Source organism: Penaeus vannamei, chromosome 25, assembly GCF_042767895.1.
Source record: "Penaeus vannamei isolate JL-2024 chromosome 25, ASM4276789v1, whole genome shotgun sequence".
NCBI classification, from domain to species: Eukaryota; Metazoa; Arthropoda; class Malacostraca; order Decapoda; family Penaeidae; genus Penaeus; species Penaeus vannamei.
In genome coordinates, this window is record NC_091573.1 from 30,323,096 (window position 1) to 30,330,595 (window position 7,500).

General features: G+C 53.5%; 1 protein-coding gene across 4 annotated transcripts in view; it reads right to left on the reverse strand.

Moving 5' to 3' along the window:
- Nucleotides 1–7,500, reverse strand: part of aPKC (protein kinase C iota type) — a 114,090-nt gene that overhangs the window by 64,699 nt on the left and 41,891 nt on the right. The window lies entirely within an intron of this gene.

Sequence of the window (7,500 nt, forward strand, 5' to 3'; positions counted from 1 at the left end):
TGAAAAAAGAGGAGAGAAAGGGGGGAAGAAGAAGGAATGGAAGCACGAGAATGGGAACAAGAAGAAAATGGACATCAAATACACGAAGAGGAAATGAAAAAAAGAGGAGAGAAAGGGGGGAAGAAGAAGGAATGGAAGCACGAGAATGGGAAGAAGAAAATGGACAATAAACACACGAGCACGAGAAGGGGAAGGAGAAGAAAACGAAGAGGGAACAGGGGAAGAGGAGAGAAAGGGGATGGAAGGAGAAGGAAAAGAAACACAAGGGGAAAAAAGAAGAAAGCGGACAAAGAACAACGAAGAAGGAACATAGGAAGAGGAGAGATAGGGGGGCGGGTGAGGAAATTAATCAAGAGAACGGGAAGACGAAGGGAGCAGGGGCTGGGGAAGAGAAAGAGAGGATTTGAGAAAGAAAGGAAGTACGAGAGGGGCAAGTGGGAGAAAGCCTGTGCGAAGAGGGAATAAAAATTGGCCAAGTGACAGAAGAGAATGAGAATAGAGACGAAAAGGGGGGTGACAAAGAGAGGAAGTGCTAGACATGGCGGCCGGGGAATAAGAGAAAAAGGAAGAAGATTAAGATAGGGGCATGGAGAAGGAGGAGGAGGAAGGGGTGTAAGGGGAAAGAGGAGGAGGAGGAGGAGGAGGAAGGGGTGGAGGAGGAAGAGGAGGAAGAGGGGGAAGAGGAGAAGGAGGAGAGGAAGAAGAAGAGGAGAAAAGATAAAACAAGAAAGAGGACGAGAGGACAAGAGAAGAAGGAGAACGAGTAGTAGCAGGAAAGTGAGTGAGTGAGAAAAAATGGAGAAAGAGAAAGCGAAGACGACGAAGGAGGAGACAGAGGAAAACTAACAAGAAGCTAATAAACCAGTCGAGAGACGGAGATGCTAAGAAGCTAAAGACAAGAATCCGCAGCTGAGTGACGAGGGACGAGAGGCGTGCGCAGGGATCCTTTCCCCCTTCCTCCTCCTCCTCCTCCTTCCACCCCTTTCTTCTCCTTCCAACATTTCCTCTTCCTCTTCCGCCTCCTCCTTCCACCCCTTCTTCCTCCTCCTCCTTCCACCCCTTTCTTCTCCTTCCAACATTTCCTCTTCCTCTTCCGCCTCCTCCTTCCACCCCTTCTTCCTCCTTCTCCTCCTCCTTCCACCCCTTTCTTCTCCTTCTAACATTCCCTCTTCCTCTTCCGCCTCCTCCTTCCACCCCTTCTTCCTCCTTCTCCTCCTCCTCTTCCTCCTTCTCCTCCTCTTCCTCCACCTCCCCCCTTCCTCCTTTCCCTCCACCTCCCCCCCTTCCTCCTTTTCCTCCGATCAGGTGTGGAACCCGATGCCTCGACGAAGGAAAAACACCACAGCCGGTAAGTATATAATCTACTACTCCGGCTGTACATTGCTGGTCTTCACTCCTTGAGGCTGAGGGGGGGGGGGGAGAGGAGGAGGAGGAGGAAGAGGAGGAGAAAGAGGAGAAGGGGGAGGAGGGGGAGGAGGGGGAGGAGGGGGAAGGGGGGGAAGGAGAAGGAGGAAGAGGAGGAGGAGGAGGAGGAGGAGGAGGAGGAGGGAGGAGGAGGAGGGGGAAGAGGAGAGAAGAACAAGAATAAGAATCCGTATAATAATAATAATAATAATAATAATAATAATAATAATAAAACAAATAATAATAATAAGACGAAGGAAGGAGAAGAAGAGTAAGAGTAGGTGGAGAAGGGAGGAGGAGGCGGCCAGGAGGCGGGGGCGGGGGAGGCGGAGGACTCGGGGACTGCGGCTTGTGTTGGACGAGCTGATGTTTGCGGTTGTGGAAAAGCTGCCGGGATATTTGGTGACGCCCGAGACCTGCGGGTTTACGGAGGAGGACCGTGTTGGCGCTGGCACGGCGGCCGATGTGCATGTGTGCCTTGGGATTAACCCCCCCCCCCCCGTCCATCTCCCTCCCTCCCTCCCTCCCTCCCTCGCTCCCTCCCCCCGTCCCTCTCTCTCTCTCTCTCTCTGTCTCTCTCTCTCTCTCTCTCTCTCTCTCTCTCTCTCTCCCGTCCTTCCGCCTCATCCTCATCCACTTCTTCTTCTTCTTCTTCGTTCTTCGTTCTCCGTTCTTCTTCTTCTCCTCCTCCTCCTTCTCCAACCCCAATTCCAATCCCAACTCCTATTCCACCCCCCCTCCCCCTCTCCTTCCCCCTCCTCCTTCTCCCTCGCCCCTTCTCCTCGCAGGTCCTACCACGGCCCCGACGTCGCGGCCGCCTCCTCCCCAGCGCCTCCGCCTTTCATGCAGATAATAGCGTATCAAGTCGGTGTAAATATTGGCCTCCTGTAAGGCACACTCCACTCCCTGCCCGACGTCACCGTGACAACGTACCCCACCCCATCCCCGGCGTGGACGAGTGCCGGCGACTCGCAACGGAGCTTACTCCTTAGGGTGTGTGCATGTGCATGTGCGTGTGCGTGTGTGTGTACTTGTGCGTGCGTGTACACCGCTAGCCCGCCACCTGACACAGACCTATCAGCGGCCATTGTCTCCAGAAGATGAGCTCATGATTTTTGGTTGGACGATCGCCATCTCGGGACGTCTCGAAGGTATTCCTAAAATCCTTTTTTTTTAAATACTAATACACAACATTTGCACACTTCCCTCAATTCCAGAGGCCCTTTTCGAGCCTCGCCGGTGTACAACGGTGGATCGACGTCGCTGTTGTTCTTTTGGTCGACTTGGATTATCGACCTCCCCTACCCTCCCCCTCCCTCTCATTCTCCCTCTCCCTCCTTCCCCGACCCTTCCACGCCCCCTCGCACCCTTCCCTTCCTCCCAGACCTTCTACTCACCTGGTGCCTCTACGGCGTGACGTCACACGCGGCCCTTTAACCCTACCTTACTTCCCTCGCACTACCTCTCCCCCTGGCCCTCTCCTCCCTCCCTCTTACCCTGACCCTCCCCCTGCCCCTCTCACCCTACCCTCCTCCCTTCACTGCAGAGGTGATGACGGCTGTGTCACCCTCGTTTTATTATTCAAGGCGTCCATCTACCGCGACAGAGACAGAGACACACATCCCCTTCCCCTTCCCTGGCCTGGCGCTGTATTCGGGAAAACCGGCCTCGAAATGCCATCTCGCTCACACACACACACACACACACACACACACACACACACACACACACACACACACACACACACACACACACACACACACACACACACACACACACACGGCGAAAAGGATATGTGAAATAGGTAGCACCTTCGTAGACGCGAGAATGACCGGAAGACCAGGTTAGAGACGTATATATGTATGCTTAGAGTGTGTACAAACATGGACATATCCACACTCACACTCATCCATACGTATATACATACATACATACATATGTACACATAATAATGAGGGAGGGAGAAGCAGTGAATGAGTGGCTGGGGGGGGGGGGGGATAACGAAGAAACTCGAGTAAAAGAGAGAGGGAGAAAATAAGCAAAGGTAATCCGGAGAGGCAAGCCAGCAATGACCACGACCCAAGGATACAGTCCAACGAGGGCATTTTCATATCGTCGCCCTGCCCCGACTCTGCCCTGCCCTGCCCTGCCCTGTTCCGCCCTTGCTCATCTTCCTCTACCCCGATTTCTTCCCTTCTCTACCCTTCTTCCCCTTCCCTCCTCCTTTCTCAAGTTCTCCCCCTTTCACTCTTTCCCTCTCCCTCTTCTTGTTTTCCACATTCTCCCTTCCTCCCTCTACCCTCTTCCCATATTACTTTTCCACCATTCTTATCCCTCTGCCTCCCTCTCCCCTCTTTCCTTTCGACCTTCATCCCTTCCCCTTATCCTTATCCTTATCCTTCCCCTCCATCCCTGCTCTTCCTCTTCCTCTTCCTCCCTCCCCCCTTCCCCTTCTTCCTCTCCCCTCTTCCTTCCTCTTCTTCCTCTCCCTCTTCCTCCCCTTTCCCCTTTTTCCTCTCCCTCTTCCCCCCCTTCCCCTTCTTCTTCCTCCTCCTCTTCTTCTTCTCCCTCCTCCTCCTCCTCTTCTTCTCCCACCTCCCACCTCCCTCTCCCCCCCCCCCCTTCTCCTCGACCCCCGTGCGTCACGCCTGGCACTCAAGAAAATGCGGTTCTCCCAAGAGCAAAACCGACTCTCGAGGCGCCGGAAGGCTTCCCAGGTGAATGCAGTCGCCCTCCTTTTCCCCTCCCCTTCCTCTACCCCTTGCCATTGCCTACTTCCTTTGCCCCCCCCCCCCTTCCCTATTCTCTATCCACTCTCCTCCCCCCTTTCTTTCTTTCTTTCTTTCTTTCTTTCTTTCTTTCTTTCTTTCTTTCTTTCTTTCTTTCTTTCTTTCTTTCTTTCTTTCTTTCTTTCTTTCCTTTTTTCTTTTTTTCTTTCTTACTTCCTTTCTTTCTTTCTCTCTCTCTCAATTCTCGTCTTCTCCTACTTCCCTGTCCACCATATCTGCTCTCCGTCCCTACGTCCACCTACCGCACGTTCTTCTTGCTCCACTCCTGATCTCATTCTCCCTTCCATCTTTCCCTTCTTTGGCTGTGTACCCCCTCCCCCCCCCCCTCTTCGCGTCTTTCCCCTCTCTTGACATCCCCCCCCCCTCTCCCTCTCCCCCTCCCCCCCTCAGCGAAACACTCGTGCCAGGTAACTCTAGAGAAAAAGTAGCCAGCCCTTTCGCTGACCAACCCCGGCTCCTGTTACTCTCTCAACCCACCCACACCCATCCCCGCTCCTATTCCCCTTCTTCCCCCCCTCCCCCTCCCCCTCTCGCGTCTCTTTTTTTTTCTTTTCTTTTCTTTTCTTTCATTCGCTCTTTCCGTCTCTTTTATAATCTGCTACTTTTTTGGTTATTTTTTTTTCATTTTCATATGGACCTTTTTTCCGCTCGCGCTCTCTGTCTGTCTGTCTCTCTGTCTGTCTGTCTCTCTCTATTCCCCTCCCTCTCTCTCTCTCTCGCCACTCTCTCTCGCTCCCTCTCAACTCGCACTCTCGCTCAATCTCTCTTCCTGCCCTCTCTCTCTCTCTCCCCCCCCCTCCCCCATCCAACCACCTTTCCTCCGCCCTCTATCAAGAAGACCCTTCCATCGTCTCCACACCCCCTCCCCATCCAACCCCCTTTCCGCCCTCCTATAAGAATACACAATGCACTTCCCTCCCCTTTTGTCCCCCTCTCTTCCAGACACTTTTCATGGCCTCCATCCATTTTGTCCCACTCCCTCCCTCTTATACCTCCACCCTTCCTCCCTCCCTCTTCCACCCCTCCCTTCCTCCCTTCCCCTCCCCTCCTCCCTTCCCCTTCCATTTCCCTCCCCTCCCTTCCTCTTCCCTCTCCCTCTCACACCCCTTCCTCCCTCGTACCCTCCCTCACCCCTCCTATCGTACCCTCCCTCACCCCTCCCCCTCGTACCCTCCCTCACCCCCTCCCCTCGTACCCTCCCTCACCCCTCCCCTCGTACCCTCCCTCACCCCTCCCCTCGTACCCTCCCTCACCCCTCCCCTCCCTCCCTACTAACCCCCTACCCCTTCAACACCCTTCTCGCTAGCGGACATTAAGATGAAATATTCAAGAGCGTCATGTATAAGCACCCCCGGCCCGCCGTGACAACCCCCCCCCCCCTTTTTCATTCCCCTTCCCCTCTCTCTTCCTCCCCCTTTCCCTTCCCCCCCAGCCTCCCCCTCCCTAACCCCCCGACACCATGTAATGTACCCGGATTCGGCAAGGGTTGAGTAGAGGGTGGGTAGAAGGGGGAATGGGAGGGGGGGGAGAAGAGGGTGTGTGTGTGGGGGGGGTGCTTCCGGGGTAGGGGGGGGTGGGATTTACACGTCAGAAATGAAATCAATATATCGGTAAACACTCCAAGAAGAAGAGGAAGCGCGGAGAGTGCGTTTGTAGTGTCCGTTCCGCTTGTGCCGACGCGCGCGAGTGTGAACAGCGCGTGCAGAGGCGCTTCCCTCGCGAACGTACAAGGGAAAAGACACAAAATGGAACAAGTAACTCGATAAAAGTGGCTTCTGGATAACACGGATAAGCAAACGGATAAAGGGGTGACTTTTCATGGTGCCTTCAAGTTCTGTTCTTTTTTTTTTTTTCTTTTACTTGTATATTGTTATAGATATGAGAGAAATAGAAAGACGAGAGGGATGAGAAGGATGATCGGGAGCTGAAGGATGAAAGAAAGAGGGGGTATTTTAGAGAGAGAGAGAGAGAGAGAGAGAGAGAGAGAGAGAGAGAGAGAGAGAGAGAGAGAGAGAGAAGAGAGAGAGAGAGAGAGAGAGAGAGAGAGAGAGAGAGAGAACACGAGATCGAGTGAGAAAGAGAGAGAGAAAGAACGCGAGATCGAGTGAGAAAGAGAGAGAGAGAGAGAGAGAGAGAACACGAAAGGGAACAGAGACATCGAGAGAGAGAGAGAGAGAAAAAAAAATGAACAACCCTTCCATGCAACCCCGTCCATAGACTCCCCCTACATCTCCCCGAGCGTGCAGCAAGTGTCCTTTTACTCAACCGCTGCGGGTGCGAATACCTCCTGTCCGAATGCGGCGAGCGTGTCAAAGAGCGCGTGCTTGCGACGGCCCTCTGCTTGTTGATTCGGACCGGAGCGAGCAGGCACTCGCACGTCGGGCCCAGCGAGGAGGAGGAGGAGGAGGACCGATTGGTATTCCGAGCGGATACCCGACAGAGTGGGGGGAAGGGGGGGGAGAGGGGGGAGCGGAGCCAGTCTTTTCTGCGGAGTATTTGTCAGGGGATATTTCTCCATCCCCGGCAATCTGCGTCGGATCTCGGTCTCGCTTGTGTCTACATCTGAGAGTCTGTATGTCGGGCAGCCAGTCGGTCAATTATTCTGCTTGTTTGTCTGTTAGTCGCTCGGTTGGTTGGTTGATCGGTTGGTTGGTTGGTTGGTTGGTCGGTCGGTCGGTCGGTCGGTCGGTCGGTCGGTCGGTCGGTCGGTTGGTTGGTCGGTCGGTCGGTCGGTCGGTCGGTCGGTCGGTCAGTCTGCCTATCTGTTAGCTTGTCTCTACATGGCTGTCTGTTTGTGTCTGTCTGTCTGTTCGCTCATATGTACATGTCTGTCCGCCTGACCGTTCGCTCGTCCCTACATGTCTGTCTGCCTGTCATCTTCGCATCAATACCATTAATATCTTCTACAGCATATTAAATTGCTTTTCAGTGGAGTTAATACTTCAAGTTTTCGTTGCCACTGTTTTTTTCTCTCTTTTTATTAGTCCTCCCTTCCTTTCCCCCCTCCCCTTTGCCTTAATTTCGGCAGAAGTAATTGTGACGTATGGTTTAAACTACATTCATACTTACACAGCTAGGAAGGGGACTGCCACGAGGCGCTCCCTCCCCACCCCTCTCCCTCTCTCTCTCTCTATCACTCACTCACACAATGAGAGAGAGAAAGAGAGAGAGAGAGAGAGAGAGAGAGAGAGAGAGAGAGAGAGAGAGAGAGAGAGAGAGAGAGAGAGAGAGAGAGAGAAATAAACAGCAGATTACAAAAGCGTTCTCAAGAGTGCCACCGAAGAGTAAAAGCACCCCGCCTCTCCTT